Consider the following 19456-nt stretch of genomic DNA (forward strand, 5'->3'; position numbering starts at 1 on the left):
AGCACCTACCTACTTTCTGACATCACAAACCTTCACTGCTAATGCTACCTCTGACACTATATGGAGGCATGAGATACCCCAGATCCATGGCTATGAAATAAATTAATCCGTTTTCCCAAGGTACTCTTGTTTGCTTGAGGTAGCACAGTGCAGATTAACCTTCCAAATACACATGGTTCAAAGTATTGTCACAAATCTGTGGCCACTTAAGACTTGAAAGCTGTCACTCTGCTGCACACCATGAACATCTGGAATTTCAGGGGGAAAGTTGGCCTAGAACTCAGATTTGCTTGCTTCCAAAGCACAGGCCCCTGGCACTTCAGCTAATGGAGAATCTCCTTTCACTGTTAGCAGAACAGGGACTATGACATATAGTTGAGCAGTTTTCTCCCTCCAGTAGAAGGCAATTGTGAACGTTACTGATTCAGAGGTTCAGTATAAAGAATGTTAGTCTCTACCTGAATTCAAAGCACATCCATTACTGCATGAAAAATATAGTTAAGTATGTATACATGTGAGATTTCCTATATACGTGATAAGAACAGGAGTACTTGTGGCACCTTAGAGACTAACAAATTTATTAGAGCATAAGCTTTCGTGGGCTACAACCCACTTCTTCGGATGCATATAGAGTGAAACATATATTGAGGAGATATATATACACACATACAGAGAGCATGAACAGGTGGGAGTTGTCTTACCAACTCTGAGAGGCCAATTAAGTAAGAGAAAAAAAACTTTTGAAGTGATAATCAAGATAGCTCAGTACAGACAGTTTGATAAGAAGCAAGTGTGAAAATACTTACAAGGGGAGATAGATTCAATGTTTGTAATGGCTCAGCCATTCCCAGTCCTTATTTAATCCTGAGTTGATTGTGTCTAGTTTGCATATCAATTCCAGCTCAGCAGTCTCTCGTTGGAGTCTGTTTTTGAAGTTTTTCTGTTTTAAGATAGCCACCCGCAGGTCTGTCATAGAATGGCCAGACAGGTTAAAGTGTTCTCCCACTGGTTTTTGAGTATTATGATTCCTGATGTCAGATTTGTGTCCATTAATTCTTTTGCGTAGAGACTGTCCGGTTTGGCCAATGTACATGGCAGAGGGGCATTGCTGGCACATGATGGCATATATCACATTGGTAGATGTGCAGGTGAACGAGCCCCTGATGGTATGGCTGATGTGATTAGGCCCTATGATGATGTCACTTGAATAGATATGTGGACAGAGTTGGCATCGGGCTTTGTTACAAGGATAGGTTCCTGGGTCAGTGTTTTTGTTCAGTGATGTGTGGTTGCTGGTGAGTATTTGCTTTAGGTTGGGGGGTTGTCTGTAAGCGAGGACAGGTCTGTCTCCCAAGATCTGTGAGAGTAAAGGATCATCTTTCAGGATAGGTTGTAGATCTCTGATGATGCGCTGGAGAGGTATATATGTGATGTAGGTCAAATTTGGAGGCAGATATCTAGTAGTTACAGAAGGACACTGGAAGTGAAGGCTCCTGGATTCTAGTACCAAATTTCCCAATGACTTAATGGTCTTGGGCAAGTGGTTTAACTTCTCTATGCCTCAGTTTTATGCCCTATAACATTTGTGCATTGTCTGCAAATGGGCATTTACCAATAAATGGACTGAATTCTTCATATCTTGGCCTCCCACCTGCTAATGTAGGATTGATTTCTGCATTACAGTGACACGTCCCACTCCAGTGTGAGCTTCAAATGTCAAAGCAGTGGGGTTTCTACCACTTCTCTCAGAGATTATTCTCAATCAAATAGACTTTGCCACTAATATTTTTTTCCTGGCATCCAGTCACAGTGCCTCTGGATTTTAAGAGCTGAAGGAAAATGGCTGTTTCTCTGCACACATATGAAAAAGATTGATGTGGGGGGAGTAACAGTGGGGTTTGTTCATGTTTTATATTATCTTTCTCTTTCCCCCCCAGTGACTGACGTTTCCCCTTCATATTGCAGTACTGTCAGGGAGGGTAGATTTCTGAAGACCGAGACCCTGGTAATTAGAACACAAACACAGAACAACCAAAAAGGGAGTTGTTTAAATCGTTCTTACGGAGATTCTCTCAAGGATATTTATTTATTGTCAAGTGTAGTAATTATATAATGCTCTATAATTAAAGGATTTCTAAATTAACAAACCACTTTCTTAATTTTCTGCTTTAACCACTCAAAGGGCTTTCAAAATCCATGAAAGAGGCTGACAAAGCAGAGGGGGATTGAAAGGAGTTGATAAAGGCAAAGCCTAACATTTCAACACCCGCAAATGTTTCAGAGCACTAAGGGGGCCCAGTCCTACACTCAGGAAGCTGAATGCATTGGGAACTCCAGAGTAGCTGTCTCAAACAAAAGGAATATGTTACCGTGGGAGAAGATTGGAACCAAAGAGCAAGATTCTCAGCTGGAGTAAGTTGGCATAGCTCTACTGAGTGCAGTGGAACTATGTTGATTTACACCTGTTGAGAATATGGCCCAAGACTTTAAATGGAAGCTGGGGAAGAAGTGGATGAGCACAGGGGGACGGAGTAGAATAGAATCATAGAATATTAGGGTTGGAAGAGACTTCAGAAGGTCATCTAGTCCAACCCCCTGCTCAAAGCAGGACCAACCCCAACTAAATCATCCCAGCCAGGGCTTTGTCAAGCCGGGCCTTGAAAACCTCTAAGGATGGAGATTCCACCACCTTCCTAGGTAACCCATTCCAGTGCTTCACCACCCTCCTAGTGAAATAGTGTTTCCTAATATCCAACCTAGACCTCCCACACTGCAACTTGAGACCATTGCTCCTTGTTCTATCATCTGCCACCTCTGAGCACAGTCTAGCTCCATGGGCTGTGGAAGGAGAAATAGCAGAAGAGGAGAGTATATCCCTAATAAAGGCAAACTCCTTTTTACCAAAAGTCACTTCAAACTTGGTTGAACATCCTTTGGCACTGCCTATTTGTTTTGCTGATCCGCAGGAGAAAATTTAAGGCTTTATATGCCACCTGTCTTAATTTTAGGGCCAGCCTACACAGTAGGGTAGTGCGATGTACGGGGTCTGACTTCTAAAGCACACTAACGTTGTGTATTAATTGGTCCATATAGACCCTGCTGGTGCCCTTTAACATAGTGCTGTTTGAAAAAGTACTTCGTTAAAGCACAGTAGGGAACCTATAGTGTCCACCAGCCGGGTCTACACAGATCAATTAATACACAACATGTTAGTGCACTTTAGAAATCACACCTCTGTAGAGCACATGTCCCCCACTGTGTAGACAGTTCCTGAATTCACCTTGGTATTTCTTTCAGCATCAGTTGACTGTTTTTCCTTCTGTATTCAAGCAACGTCAGTGTGAAGCATTTTCTGGTTCGTAAGTGATTGTAACAGGTGCTTTTTCTCTCTAAAGAGGATGATGCCACCCCTCCTTGAAAACAAGTGGCTTTTCTGATTTGACTTCCTTCTCACTGTTTGCCAAATAATTAATAGAGCCTCACACAGTGAGCAGGTGAAACAATTGCACATTGTACAATACAAACAGAATGGAAACATTACATGTCGGACGTAACTGTCCGTGGCCAAAGGGAGGAAATAGATCTGTACATTTCTACCTGTCTAAATAATAGATGTGGTTCAGACTTGAAACCCTGGACTAGCAAACTCTGAAATATTGGGGAAGCTCTATCCCCCTTATTCAGTAGTGAGAAATGATATAGCAAAGGGGTGATGCCCCAGTGAGACCGCTACACTTTGGTTCAGATCCTGCAGGCTGCAAAGACATGGATCCCACTGAAGTCAACGGGAGTTTTGTAAGTGTGATAGGTACGGAATCAGCTCTGAGCCCCTTAAGCATCCAGGAGCTTTGCTCCATTGGGCTGTCCAAAATCCAAACGTGTACTGTTTTCTTTAGTGATGGAATTGGGCTCCGTGGCTAATGCTTATCTGCCAGGCATTTCTCTCCTCCTGCCCCTTGAAGGAGAATGCCTAAATCGTGGAGGCTCCTAAATTCCTGAGACTACAGCCGCAGCCAAATAATGGGCAGGTAGGGCAGTTCTTTCCCACATACCATGGGGAGAGAGACTTATCCCAAAGCTCAGGCTCTTAAACTGCTGGCTGGGGTCCAGGATTTAGACTTGAATCAGTGTTTTCTCTTTGTTTGGAGAACTATCATTACGTACTTTGGAAATGCTGAAAATTGATCTACACATGAAGTGGACATGCTCTTTGGAATCTGCCATGGGGAAGTGGTCTATCCTTGTAGCCATGTACTAATGTTCAACGGCCCAGCAGCAAAGCTTTTCAGAATAAACAATCTATCTTCAAACAATAGATTCTTAGAAGAAGAATACGACCAATTGTCGCGTTAGCAACGGGGAGTTGTTGTTTTTTGCTTAGTAAAGGCACAGCGAAATACTGAATGTAATTTGTCTGTTACACTACAGTAATTCATCTGTGTTTGGGGAATTGCAACAAATTCTACTACAGCAAAAGAATATTTCCTTGCAAATGTATCCTCTAACTTCTATACTGATTCCTCCCCCATCACTTAGAAGATCCTTCTCTGATACTCAGCTGTCAAGGGACTTTTTTTCTGCATGAGTTTAAAAAAAAAAATCGCCCAAGTGATTCTAAAGAATTAGGAAAGCTAATGACAGACAGATACTGACAATCTGAAGGCTTTAATATTCCCAGTGTGTTGTGTTTGTGCCTTGTGCTGCTTACGTGGGGTGTGTGTGTGTGTGTGTGTGTGTGTGTGTGTGTGTGTGTGTGTGCAAGCAAATCAACTTAGTTGTCGTAGAGCACTCCTATTGACATATGTGCAAGCAATAACATTGTCATGTTGGCTACTGAAATGCTGAGTTGACTCCTTTGCACAAGCCATTATTGCTTCATGCAAGTGACTAAATCTGTTTTTTAAATGGCATCCAGCAGAGCGGGTGTCTGTTGTGAGCATAAAATAGCCCAGGCAACGCCTTGGCAAATAGTCCCTCATCCTTCATCACGCCCCACGGTTATTGCTGCTCCTTTGCATGTTTTTTAAAAGGGTGAGGGAGAAGGAAAGGAAGTGTGCATTGGAATGGAGTGTGGCATTAGGAGCCAGTACCCCCTGAGTTCTAATATTGGCTCTGATGTGCATTCCTCCTTGACACTGGGCAAGACCCTATAACCTCCGTGGGCTGGATATTCAAAAGGTATTTAGGTGCGTAATACCAATTGATTTCAATGGGAGTTGAGGACCTAAAAACTTTTTAGAATGTGTCCCAAATTGTGTCTCGCTTTCTAATCTGCAAGTGAGGATAACTCAGTAACGAGCAGACTCATATGCACATGTGCTGCCACCCTCTAGTAGATGAAATTGGGATTGCAACTGTTCAACTCTCCTCAGCTTTAGACTGCCAGCAGCTAACTTTGGGAACAGGAGAATCTGAGTTCTGCCCTCATGAAGTTCTGAGGAGCCGTGGTGGGCAGCATGAATTCCTGCTGGACACTGGTTTGTTAAAGCACTGGCCTCACGTGGGTGGTGTGAGGCTCACTTACTGTTTGAAACACGGTTTGAAGGTGAGTTACCGCCTCCTCCTCTTGCTTGCTCCAGGTTCACACCTGTGTAAGTCTGCGGTATTCAGTTTAGCTTGCAGCAAGGGAGATTTAGGTTAGATATTAGAAAAAGCTTTCTAACTTTAAGGATAGATACGCGCTGGAACAGGTTACCTAGGGAGGTTATGGGATCCCTAACATTTTCGACTTTTAAGAACAGTTAAACAAAATTCTGTCAGAGATGGTCTAGGTGTACTTAATTCTCCCTCAGCACTGCGGAAGGGTGGGGGAGAAGTGAACTAGATGACCTCTTAAGATCTCTCCAGCCCTCTGCTTCTAAAGTTCTAATTAAGTTTCTTCTGATTTTTCACTGGTCTAACTGAGGAGAGAATCAGGGTGTGACTACACCCGGAATGCTATAGTGGCCCAGCGCTTCCATGTAGATACTACCTACGCCAGTGGGAGGGTTTCTCCTGTCAGCATAGGTAATCCACCTCCCCAAGAGGCGATAGCTAGGTTGACAGAAGAATTCTTCCATCAACTGGCACACAGGGTTTTAGGTCAGCTTAACCACATCGCTCAGGGGTGTGGATTTTTCAGACCCCTGAACAACATAGCTGTGTCGATCTAATTTTCTAGTGTAGACTAGGGTTACCATATTTAAAAAATAAAAAAAGAGGACACTCCATGGGGCCCTGACCCCGCCCCTTTCCCACCCCGACCCCGCCCCAACTCCGCCCCTTCCCCAAAGTCCCCGCTCTAACTCCGCCCCCTCCCCTGAGCGCCCCGCATTCCCCCTCCTCCCTCCCAGCCACACGAAAAGGGCTGCCCGAGCGCTACCGGCTTCACGGTTTGCCGGGCAGCCCCCAGACCCTGCGCCCCCGGCCGGCGCTTCCCCAGCGCAGCTGGAGCCCGGGAGGGGAAGCGCCCAGCCGGGGGCGCAGGGTCTGGGGGCTGCCCGGCAAACCGTGAAGCCAGTAGCGCTCGGGCTTCGGGCAGCCCCCTTGCCTCCGGACCCTGCGCCCCCGGCCGGGCACTTCCCCTCCCGGGCTCCGGCGGCTGCTGTGCTCCCTGAACTCCTGGGATCTGTAAGCACCGAGCTGCCCGAGCGCTACCGGCTTTGGGCAGCCCCCATGCCTCTGGACCCTGCGCCCCCGGAGCCCGGGAGGGGAAGTGCCCGGCCGGGGGTGCAGGGTCCGGAGGCATGGGGGCTGCCCGAAGCCGGTAGCGCTCGGGCAGCTCGGCGCTTACAGAGCCCAGGAGTCAGGGAGCACAGCAGCCCCCAGCGCCCGCTCTAAGGTAAGCCAGTGAGTATTTTTCCCGGACATGTTCCGCTTTTTGGAAATTCCCCCCGGACTTTTAGTAATCAAACCCCCGGATTACTAAAAAGCCGGACATGTCCGGGAAAAACTGGACGTATGGTAACCCTAGTGTAGACCAGCCCTCAGACTCATAGTTCTTTGCTTGGGCAGCAAGACAGCCGATCAGATTTATAAAAATCTGATATTCTGCTTTTATATTCAGGTCCCAGGGTGAATTGGGTCAGCTCTTTGTATTCCAAGCATAAAGGGGTGGGAAACATGCATTTTGAGGGTGTTTGTATTTGAAAGTCTTTTTAGAGTTTATCTGTTATCTAGCCAAACATCAAAATTGCAACTTGTGATAATTGCTGAACAATGTGTTTGTGACACTGCTGTGAAGTTGTGGGAGGCCCAAGGATTTTGTTTTCTAAACAAAGTTAATCTGTGTTTTTAACCCATCTAATTGGTATCCCTGTGGGGATAAGCTTAGTATTGTGAAAGTTTTAAGTACTATATGATATATTATGAGCTCAAGGATTGGTTTAAATTAATTGTCCCTGAGCTCTAAGACTTTTAAATCACTTGAATTTACTTTTGCAGGTGACACATTGTTCAGTATAGCATGTAATTTTTTTTACTGATTTCTCCAGGGGAGATAATGTCTCTTTTGACTTTCTAATAATTTGAACTTTCAAATTTAATTCACTATAGTGTGTGTCCCCCCGCACCATTCATCCTCATTATATGAACAATTTGGGAAAATTGAGTGACGTGGGTGAAAAAATCCATTATTCTCTTCATGGTGCATGCTCTCTATACCAGCCAACTCCTGGTATACAGTATTAAAATTCCACACTTGGTATTCCAGCTCTGTACGTTCCTGCATCACATTTCTTAAACCAGTATTGTAACAAAAAGAACAAACCTTTCTAGGGAACTAGTAGTGCCTGTTTTTCAATAAAGCCTATTAAAGTATCAATGCTAAAAAGTCTTTAGGAGAATTCATCAGCCAAAGATAAGTTGTGGAGGTAGGCAGGTGCTCATGCTTCTGAATCTTACTTTTATTGTGTTCTTCTATCCCACATATGTTCTTGAGTTCTGATCCTGCAATCATGGACCCTTGTAGGATTTGAGTGCTAGGGTCCACCTACATTGCAGGATCATTGTCTAGGTCAGTGGCTCTCAACCTTTCCAGACTACTTTGTACCCCCTTTCAGGAGTCTGATTTGTCTTGCGAACCCCCCAAGTTTCACCTCACTTAAAACTACTTGCTTAAAAAATCAGACAAAAAATACAAAATTGTCACAGCACACTATTACCGAAAAATTGCAGACTTTTTTTATTTTTACCATATAATTATAAATCAACTGGAATATAAATATTGTACTTACATTTCAGTATATAGAGCAGTATAAACAAGTCATTGTCTGTATGAAATTTTAGTTTGTACTGACTTTGTTAGTGCTTTGTATGTAGCCTGTTGTAAAACTAGGCAAATAGCTAGATGAATTGATATACCCCTGGAAGACCTGTGCATAGCCCCAGGGATACGTGTATCCCTGGTTGAGAACCACTGGTCTAGGTGATTTTCTCCAGTATCATCATCAATCCTCCTCCCTTGACTATAACCTTTACCAGCTTTAGATAAAAACTGTGTGGTAATTGCATAAAGGGAGAATTGTTTGAAATTGGTATGTTTAAACACCAGCAGATCATATGAAAAGTTCTTTAATTTAAAATACAAGTAAATTAAAAAATTATTAGAATTTTTTAGAAACCAAACAGATACTGTCTCCCTCCTCCCCCCCAGCAGAGCTTTTATTCCAAAAAGGGAAACACCATGAAGTCCACTATAGACTTTGCTGTTGATTTTTGCATGGAAGGTGCTCAGATGGGCAGCACCACAAAACACTACGAAAGTTAGGTATGCCCGGTTCAAAGTGGAAATCATAGTGGTTTAGTGACATATGGTCATGACTCTGAATCAGAGATCGTGATCTCTAAGGGCTCATCTCCTCTTACCGGGGGGTCCGACGCATGGCAATCGATGCATTGGCACTAGTGAAGACCCGCTAAATCGACCGCCAGTCGCTCTCCTGTTGACGCCTGTACTCCACCTGAACGAGAAGCGCAAGGGGAGTCGATGGGAGAACGTCTCCCATCGATATCGCGTAGTGTGGACCCCGCAGTAAGTAGATCTAAGTATGTCAACTTCAGCTACGTTATTCACGTAGCTGAAGTTGTGTAACTTAGATCGATCTCCCCCCGTAGTGTAGACAAGGCCTAAGAGGGGAGCATTAAGTTGCCATACATTTATGGCCATGTCCGTCCCTAGTTTGAATGGATCAGTAGTTGTAGACGTTTAATATCCCCCCAAGGATACGTCTACGCTACATGCGAGGGGTGTCATTCCCAAGTTGAGTATGCAGTGGTGCTAGCTCCTATCGAACTAGCATGCTAAAATAGTAGTGTAGCCTCAGTAGCCTGGCATGGGCTACCTACCCTGAATATAAACCTGCCTGAACCATATGGGTATGGCTAGCCTGTGCTGCTGCTGCTGCCCTGCTACTGTAGCTTCACTACTGTTTTTAGTGTGCTAGCTCAGGGGAAGTTATTATGACCCTGCTTACGTGAGCGGGGAATCACAGCCCTAGCTTGTAGTGTAGATGTACACCAAGCGCGTTTAAGCTTTAGGGCTTGTCTACATGGAGAAAATTATCCATATAATTATACCACTTATCCCGTGATACTCTTATAACTCCCTGTGTGGACACTTTCTCATTCCAGAGCAAGAGTATCCATATGGGGAGTTATTCTGGTAAATTAGGCCAATACATTTTCCTCTCTAGCCCAGTCCTTAGTGCCTGCATGCACACAATTTCCAGGGGGATCCCACACTGTTTGGAGTGGAATTTGGTTTGGAGCAATCCTGAATTTTGATTCTCGACTATCCCGATCAGAAAGAGAGTCTTTCCCTTTGGATCTTTGTCCATTTACTCCTAGTTAAAATTTGTGAGGATTACTGTCTCCAAAATCTCTTGCCTCTCAGGTTAGAGAACTAGCATGGTGGTGTATTTTTAATTTTAAAATCTTTTCTGGGAAGGTAATGTTAGTGAAACTAACTAGTCTAAATCTGTATTAATAGTTCACATTTAAGTGGCTGGTTCTTAATAAAGAAGCAACCCTTAAAATCCGATTTTGGTTTTATAGATTGAAGAGGGGAGGGAGAATAGATACACAGCTAATCCATGGAAATAGATTAACCCCAATTGATTTGCCCTTATGGAAAAACCAAAGTAGATTAGATTTGGAGCAAAATGTTAATCATGGAGTCAGGAGAACAGGTCTGTATATCCAGGGCACTGAGTGATGACAAATTGCTTAGTTTCTTCAGATCTAAGTGATTGATATTTGCAACTAGTTAGGACACCTTTCTAAAACATTTCCTTCTCTGCACCGAGTAGCTACAAATACAAATCCTAACTTAGAACTTGGATTCTTTCCAGACCCAGCTATTAATGCATTAGCTGAAATCTCTGCATCTTTACATAAAATGCCTTGCTTCCAATGTCTGCCTAGTTTGGGTGCATTTATTTCTACAGGATGTTGAAATGAAAAGTTGGGGGTGGACAAAAAGAAAAAGTTGTTAAAAGCAATATAGATGCTGAGTGGAACCAGTGGGGTCACTTGTGGGCGGGCAAGCCTAAGGTCATTGTTGGACTGTGGCAAGATGTGAATGGTGTTAGGATGCAATGAAATGTATTTGAAAGTTTCCCCATGTAAATTATATTTACTACAGTCATGTGATAATAGTTAGGCAGGTGGCCATTAGTTTACATCTTAAAACTTAAAGGGAAAACCTTGTATTCAGAACCAGGTACATGTGCACAGAGCTTGTCTGCATAACCAAGTGTTCCAACCCATATCCTCTCTTTCCCATCCCCTTTGTTTGTTTTACACTCAACTGTTGTATCTTCATTAAGATTTTCCAAAGTCAGTGGTGTTTCTGGGTGCCTCCATTTTTTTTTATGCCCATTTTGACACTTTTAAGAGGCCAGACCCTTTTTATTGTGCCTCAAGTTGGGTACTTAAAATCTTGGCCCTGGTCTTTAGATTGTAAGGTCTTTGGAGCTGGGACTGTCTCTGAGCATGACTGGAGGCAGTGTAGTTGTAGCCATGTGGGTCCCAGGATATTAGAGGGACAAGGTGGGTGAGGCGATATCTTTTATTGGCCCAACTGCTGTTGGTGAGAGAGACAAACTTTCGAGACACATGGAGCTCTTCTTCTGGTCTGGGAAAGTTACCCTTAGGCCTAGTCTACGCTACAGAGATAGGTCGATATAAGGCAGCTTTAGTCAACCTAATTCTGTAAGTGTCTACACTAAAATGTAGCTCCCACCAATGTAATTCGCCCACTACACCAACTTAGGCCATGTCTGTACGTAGAGCGGCGCAGCGTACTGGTACAGCTGCGCCACTGCAGCATGTGTGGTGAAGATGATCTATGCCAATGGGAGAGAGCTCTCCAAACCCGCCTCCATGAGCAGCATAAGCTGTGTCGGTGGGAGAAGCTCTCCGGCCGATGTAGCGCTGTGCATATGAACACTTATGTCAGTGTAATTAATGTCGTTCCAGGTGGTGGAATATTCACCCCTCTGAGTGACATAAGTTTTGCCGGCATAGGCTGTAGTGTAGACATAGCCTTCATAATTCCACCTCCCCGAGAGGCATAGCGCGTCAGTCTGTGTAGTTAGGGTGACGCAGTGTCAGATGCTGCATTGCTTACATCAACTGTTGCTGCCTTTCAGAAACTGTCCCACAGTGTCCCACAGTGGCAGTAAAACCGGTGCAAGCGCTCCTGGTGAGGACGCGCACCACCGACATAAGGAGCGTAGTGTGGACATGTAAAACCAATTCAGTTACTGTAGGGACTGTACATCGATGTAATTTAGATGGACTTAATTTTGTAGTGTAGACTTGCCCCCAGAGTCGCAGCAAAATTCAGGGTAGAATTGATTGTTTAGAATAAGTAACTCACTAATCCCCTCTTTTTGTCCTATGACTGCAGAGGTGTTAACAGGCTATTTCCCTTGAATGGTCCCTTACAGTATGTGCTAAACAATCTGTTCCAACCTGCATTTTGCTGTGACACTTGGAGTAACTTTCCCAGACCTGAAGAAGAGCTCTGGGTGGCTCAAAAGCTTGTCTCTCTCACCCACAGAAGTTGGGCCAATAAAAGATATCACCTCGCCCACCTTGTCTCTCTGAGCACTACTATAATAGAGAGAATCATATTTTGTGTATTATGGAGCATTTCTCTATAAAACCTTCAGAATGCGTAGCAAATAAATGTGTGGTTCATGCTTGCAATCTCAATAGACCATGACCCGGCAGGATGCTGGGGAGAAAAGACATGAGAGGAATACACAGAATTAGGTGATAGGGTTCCTCGTGTTGCACAGTAAACATCCGATGAAGCTGTAGCCCATGAAAGCTTATGCTCAAATAAATTTGTTAGTCTCTAAGGTGCCACAAGTACTCCTGTTTTTTTTAGTAAACAGTAAGTTCCTGTTTTATTTGTATAGTGACATTCTATTGTTTCAAGAGAATTGATTAAAGGAACATTTGATGGACCGTGAGGAAAAGATGGGTTTTGAGAAGGGATTTCAGGGTGGAGCGGTTACATGACTCATCTTTGAGGACCTCCAAAGTCTTTCTCATGATATTCAGAGACTTTTTTTCATTCCCCTTTTACAGCGGGGGAAACTGAGGCACACACAAGCTCTGACTTGTACAAGGTCACTCAGTGAAACTAAAATGGAATAGAGCTCAGCCTTAATTCCATCTTAACTCCCAGCCCTCTGCCCTAACAATTGGATGATGTCCCTCCCAACCAGCCGTTTTGTACTTTCATTGTACTACAGTACCCGGACACTTGGCATCAGTTTCTCTGTGGCTGCCCAGGTCTTCACTTAAATCTATTGATTTATGTAGCGAGTGCAAATTTACCCCCACCTGTTATCGAAGCCAACGTCTGAGGAAGCATACGAGACAATTGTTCCACAGAGAGAGGTTCTTCTTCGAGGAGTGGCCCTGTGGGTGCTCCACTTTAGGTGTCTTGGCACCCTGCGCTCGTAGTCAGAGATTTGTAGTAGCAGTGCCCCGGTTGGCCACGCACGCGCGGCAGCCGTCTCGCACCGCTCCGAGCGGCTACTTAGCGTGCGCTGCCAACCGTCCCTCAGTTCCTTCTCTACCGCCTTCGGCTCGGGTCGGAACGACAGCAGCGCTCCGGCTAACTCGTATATTGCTTAATCTTCACTTTTATTTGTTCTTTCTCATCTTCCCCGCTTCCCGCCCTTATTTACCCATTTACAAAAAAACCACCCACCTTATTTTCTTGTCCCCCGTCCCTCCCTCCACGCAGTGGGGCTCCGCCGACGGTGACTGAACTCCAAACCTCCTCAGGCATGCCTGGTTCCCCTGGATTTAAACGGTGCCTAACCTGCAGACTATCAGTTCCTGTATCGGATGGTCACGCTCTGTGCATCCGCTGTCTTGGGGAAACCCACGTACCGCAGAAGTGTCCACACTGCAAAAAATTATCTGCTAGGACACTGTCAAGGCTGTATCCCCACTTTGAACTTTAGGGTACAAATGTAGGGGCCTGCATGAAAACTTCTAAGCTTATCTACCAGCTTAGCTCTGGTCCGCTGCCACCATCTTAAGAATTCGCTCCCTGGGAAGCCTTGAGAAACCTTTCACCAATTCCCTGGTGAATACAGATCCAAACTCCTTGGATCTTAAACAAGGAGAAATTGACCCTTCCCCCCTCCTTCCTTTCACCAACTCCTGGTGAATACAGATCCAAATCCCCTTTGGATCTTAAAACAAGGAGAAATCAATCAGGTTCTTAAAAAGAAGGCTTTTAATTAAAGAAAAAGGTAAAAATCATCTCTGTAAAATCAGTATGGAAAATAACTTTACAGGGTAATCAAACTTAAAGAGCTTAGAGGACTCCCCTCTGTCTTAGGTTCAGAGTGTAGCAAACAAAGATAAGCACTCTAGTAAAAGGTACATTTACAAGTTGAGAAAACAAAGTAAATCTAAGACGCCTTGCCTGGCTTTTACTTACAATTTTGAAATAAGAGAGACTGTTTTAGAAAGATGGGGAGAACCTGGATTGATGTCTGGTCCCTCTCAGTCCCAAGAGCGAACAACCCCTTAAACAAAGGACACACACAAAAGCCTTTCCCCCCCCCAAGATTTGAAAGTATCTTGTCCCCTTATTGGTCCTTGGGGTCAGGTGTCAGCCAGGTTACCCGAGCTTCTTAACCCTTTACAGGTAAAAGGATTTGGAGTCTCTGGCTAGGAGGGATTCCATAGCACTGTACACAGGAGAGCTGTCACCCTTCCCTTTATAGTTATGACAGACACTGAAAGCCAGGGACCTCCAACTAAAATTACTGATGATGGAGAAATCCCTCCGGCCAGCCTCCGACCCAGAGTCCAGGACTACTCCTGGCCAAAGTTCTCCGGCAGCAGCCTCAGACAAGGGTTCCACACAAACCGTGTCTAAGGACCCTGCACCTAAGAAGGCGACCAAACATCAGTCGCAGTCATCGCCACAGAGAGATCCCCCCAAAAAGAAGCGGTCTCCTGTGCCGTGCTACAGCGGCTACACTACTGTTTTAGAAAGCAAAAAGCCAGAGCTTTGCTATCCACTTGAAAACTGAAATTCTCGATTCCCTGTCCCTTGTTTACCTGTTAGGTGACATTACCTCGCTTATATACAATATTGTATATTGCTTGTTTCGTCAGTATAACCCAATGCACAGGGTGTACATTAAAGTGTTGCAGCCTTTATCTATGTAAGGTTCATACACCTCAAGGTAATCTCACAGGAGTTTTTGAAGGAAATGGTTTTTTATTTGGGCAGAATCTTGCATTACTGAGCATAGGATAGTGAATTGTCATATGTGGAAACTGACAGTCTTATCCTGTAAATCCTATTCCTGGGCATAGTCTCTTTGACTTCAGTGGGATTACTTGTGTAAGTAAACTCTTATGAGGAAATGCTATAGAACTTAATGGAAAATAAACCAATAGGGTTCTACGGAAATTGCTCTTAAACCCTTTTAATACAGAATCAGATTCTTTTAACAGGTTTTTTGAGCATTCCTAAAGAATTCTATAACAGGCATTATCCTTAAATTTCAAAAATCATTTTTGTTTAAGTACTGTAGGGCTTTCCTATGTGAGTTTTGTAACATCAGGCCCTGAGAACTGTAGCCTTTTGCTGAGAAAAATCACTTTTCATGGTACAATTAAGGGGTTGTAATATATTAAATTTGCTTATTGTTGTAAACAATACACAGTCAAGGAAACCTATAAGATGTGTTGCCTTTTGCAAAATAAGTGAGAAATGGATTATTATTTTTCTTGGCTGATTTGCAAATGGTGCAATTATTTCCCCATGCAGTTCTTTATAAGAAAGATACTATATATTTATATTACACCTGTATTTCAAAATGATCCCATCTAATGAGCAAACCTGCCTCACTGAAGTTGTGAACTGTTATTACACTCTGCATCTATTTATTCTTTGCTTTGGATGTTTTGACAAGGATTAGATTTTTTAAGATCGTTTCAGTGACATATGATGTAGGCAAAAATGATAGGGATGTTTCTAAACAGCTGGGGAAAGCAGTTTGGTATATCATCCTTTGTCACAATGTTCTCATAAGAACATGAGGGGAAAATACATTGTCTTTAGACTCTGAGTACCAGGTTTGAGAAAAGCTGTTTAGTTCTACCTGTTTTAAACAAGTTTCTTAATTGCAAGATACTAGAGCTTCCAGATCAAAAGTATGGTATATACACAGACATACAACTTCCCAGTAATGCTAATGGAAGATCTGTACCTCCATCAAAGTGAGTTTTATTTAGGTCCGGATGCTGCAGTTAAGCATGTGCTTAAGTGCTTTGCTCAATCAGGACCTAGGGAGACTAGGTGTCTAACTCAGACTTTGTTGATCACAGTGTAATTCCTGTAACTTTCTAGGCATCTAACATTTAGGCATTGTGACCCTGAGCGTTGTAACACCTAAGTTCCTTTGTGGCTCCGGACCTAAGTCTCTAAAATATCCCTTTTAAGAAACAAGGTCTGAGGAAGCATTTACTGTAGAATGTTGATGATGCCACACTACAGCACATTTTTGTTTGTTTTTATATTAAAAAATGCATATTGAGGACAATTTTTAAAAAATCCTAAAGCCTATGTGCTACAGTGTCTTTGGCTAGAGTACCTTCCAGCATTTTACAACCAGGAATGACGCCCCTTGACACCCTCGTGAAGTAGGTAAATATTGTACCCAGCCTACAGGAAGGGAGGCAGAGGTACAGACAGGTGAAATGAGGTGCCCAGGATTACACAAATCAGTGGGTGGGGGGAATGAGAACCGAACTCTGAGAAGTCCTGCTCAGGCCCAGTCCCTGTTCTAATCACTACCTCATGCAGCTTGCACATACACTGAATTCTTTGGTCTGGTCTACACTACAGAGTTAGATCGATGCAAGGCAGCTTACATTGACTTAACTATAGAAGTGTCTGCACTTAAATTTTGCCCCCCCCCTGATTTAACTGCCCTGCTACGCTGGCTTAACGCCACATCCACGAGCAGCACAGAGTCACGGTCGATGTAATGTAGACACTGTGGTGCTTCTGTCGATTGTCACTGGGTTTCAGGAGCCATCCCACAGTGCCCCACACTGACAGAATAATTGACACAAGTGCTCGTAGTGCGGACGTGCAAAGTGTAGACATGCCCAAGCGATGTAATTACTGTGGTGGCTGTATGCCGACATAAATTATGTTGACTTAATTTTGTAGTGCAGATGTGGCCTTTCTGGTAATCCTCCAAAATTTTTGAAACGATAAAGATATATTTCAACAACGATTTATCCTTGGTCAGCTCATTGTCATGTCAATACACACCTGCACAGTCTTACCTTACCACTCTCTCTTGCAGCCTTTATCAACAAATGATGGTGTTCCTACTTAACCCACCTCATATACCTTGCAGTGCCAAACACCAACATTCAATCTAGACTTCAGTGTCTTTACAGAACCATTCTGCTCAGCCTCCTGTGTGTGGTTTAGCTTAATCCCAAAGTAATCCCAAACTGAAATTACAAGGGACAATTGTCCCAAAGAAAGAGCCTTAGAAGCTAGTGAAATCTGTGTATGTTTAGCTTTTATCTGTAGGAATCCTGTTGTCCCCCTGCAATATACATGGGATTTTATTTATAGATTTAGGCTTGTAAAATCTGCACTTCAAAAAAGAGAGTCATTTTCTCTGTCAAGGCCTTTTTCCTGCGATTGTTGAGCTGAATTGAGAAATGGAAATATATAATCAAGAAGGAAAGTGCACTCTTTAACATTTCCTGTGTTCAGTCGGGCTCTTCGAGTCTCTAAGCAGCAGCCCACTTGCTGTATCAATTGCATCTTCAGAGAAAGCACTTAAAGGTGCAAATGCAGGTAACGTCCAGAAAGCTTTGACATAGCTGACGATCACCCTTTTTTCATATCCTTGCAGGCCATGTTTAGAGTAGAAGTGGGTAGAGATGGGGTAGAATAGATGCATGTAGTTCTGGTCACCCCATCTCAAAAAAGATCTATTAGAATCGGAAAAGGTTCAGAAAAGGGCAACAAAAATTAAGGATATGGAACAGCTTCTGTCTGAGGAGAGATTTAAAAAGACGGGGACTTTTCAGCTTGGAAAAGAGATGACTAAGTGTGGATATGATAGAGGTCTACAAAATCATGAATAGTGTGGAGAAAGTGAATAAGGAAGTGTTGTTTATTCCTTCACATAGCACAAGAAACAGAGGTCATCCAATGAAATTAATAGGTTGCAGGTTTAAAACAAACAAAAGGAAGTACTTCTTCACACAATGCACAGTCAACCTGTGGAATTCATTGTGAAGGGAAGTTGTGAAGGCCAAAAGTATAATTGGGTTAAAAAAAGAATTAGATAAGTTCATGGAGGATAGTCCATCAATGGCTAATATCAAGATGGTCAGGGATGCAACCCCATTCTCCAGCATGTCCTAAACCTTTGACTGCCAGAAGCTGGGAGTGCACGACAGGGGATGGATCACTAAATGATTGCCTGTCCTGTTCATTTCCTCTGAAGCATCTGGCATTGGCCACTGTCGGAAGACAGGATACTGGGCTAGATGGACCTTTGGTCTGAACCAGTATGGACGTTCTTATAAAATGGAGGGCAGAACCACATTGCTCAGGCTTTTGGTACATCAACCCAATATTTTCTTACCCTATTGGGGTGAAATTCTCCCCAGTGGTGCATCAGACCTGTGCTGGTCCATTGTATGGATCACCAATCCACCTGTCCTCACCTTTTGTCCACTTTGGAGGTGGGGAGAGGGTTGTTTTTTTTCTAGAGGAACCAGCTAGCCTCCCATCCATATGCCAATCTCTACCAACCAGTGACCATGTTAAGTAGCAACTACAGATGGTCTGACTTTCAAAGATGCTGAGAACCTAGTGAAGTCAATGGGAACTGCTGGTGTTCAGTACCTTTGAAAGTCAGGCTGATAGTGATGGATTGATTCCTCAGGGGAAGCTGCCTAGTGATGAGTGAACTTCAAAGTGTTTGAGGTTTGGTTTCAGATAATTACCCATAAGTGTAGATATTCAGGCTCAGGAAGAGCCTGGAATTGGGCTGGAAATCTTGAGGCACGTTCTTGAAAGACTTCGGAGGCTTCCTGTCCTGGCTGTAAATACCTGGCAATTCTGGGTCAGCAGAATCCTGGAAGTTCTAGTGTGGGATGTATTTTTTCCAGCTTCTTTGGTGTTCAAAGGGAGCACTTGGGTCCAAGTACCAAGAGCACCCCGCCCCACGCTTGCTATTGGAAGGAAACCCCCTTACCTCTGTGTGTGTGTGTGTGTGTGTGTGTGTGTGTGTACAACAGGGATCAAGTCAGACTCAATATGGGGGATGTGTTTGGCTTACAGCCCCCTGCTGCCCTTGTGACCCTGTCTTAACCCAGATGGAGAGAACCCTCTGATCTTGTAGGCGAATATCAGCGCAGCCCAATTTAGGGATTTTTGCCTTGTGCACTGGATATAATAGGACAGGTGCTGCATTGCGACCAGATATGGTTTGGATCCAGGTGTTGTTAATTCATCCAAGCCCCAATCAAAGGTGAAGTTGTTCTTGTTTGGGTCCGTCACTGATTGGGACAAAAGGGTATTGATCATGTATTATATATCAGAGGGGTAGCCGTGTTAGTCTGGATCTGTAAAAAGCGACAAAGAGTCCTGTGGCACCTCATAGACTAACAGAAGTATTGGAGCATAAGCATTCGTGGGTGAATACCCACTTCGTCAGACGCATGATCATGTATTATGATCCCCTCTCCCTGTGAGCCTTGCTTCGATTCTCAATTTTGCTGTAGACAAGACTAATAACTTTTTTTAAAAATAATGCCAGGCATTTGTTAAATGAGTAAAAAACAGTCCGTGGAGCGGCTTCACAGCAGTTGAAATGATTAATAGTTTTCCAAAGCATTTGAGAAAACGATAAGTATAATTTATTGCCCACATTGGGAT

General features: G+C 43.7%; 1 protein-coding gene across 1 annotated transcript in view; it reads left to right on the forward strand.

The window, feature by feature from the left end:
- LOC135874779 (tetraspanin-15-like) overlaps window positions 1-19456 on the forward strand; it is a 198079-nt gene that overhangs the window by 59235 nt on the left and 119388 nt on the right. The gene's annotated exons all lie outside the window — the stretch shown is intronic.

Source organism: Emys orbicularis, chromosome 2 (genome assembly GCF_028017835.1).
Source record: "Emys orbicularis isolate rEmyOrb1 chromosome 2, rEmyOrb1.hap1, whole genome shotgun sequence".
Lineage (NCBI taxonomy): Eukaryota > Metazoa > Chordata > Testudines > Emydidae > Emys > Emys orbicularis.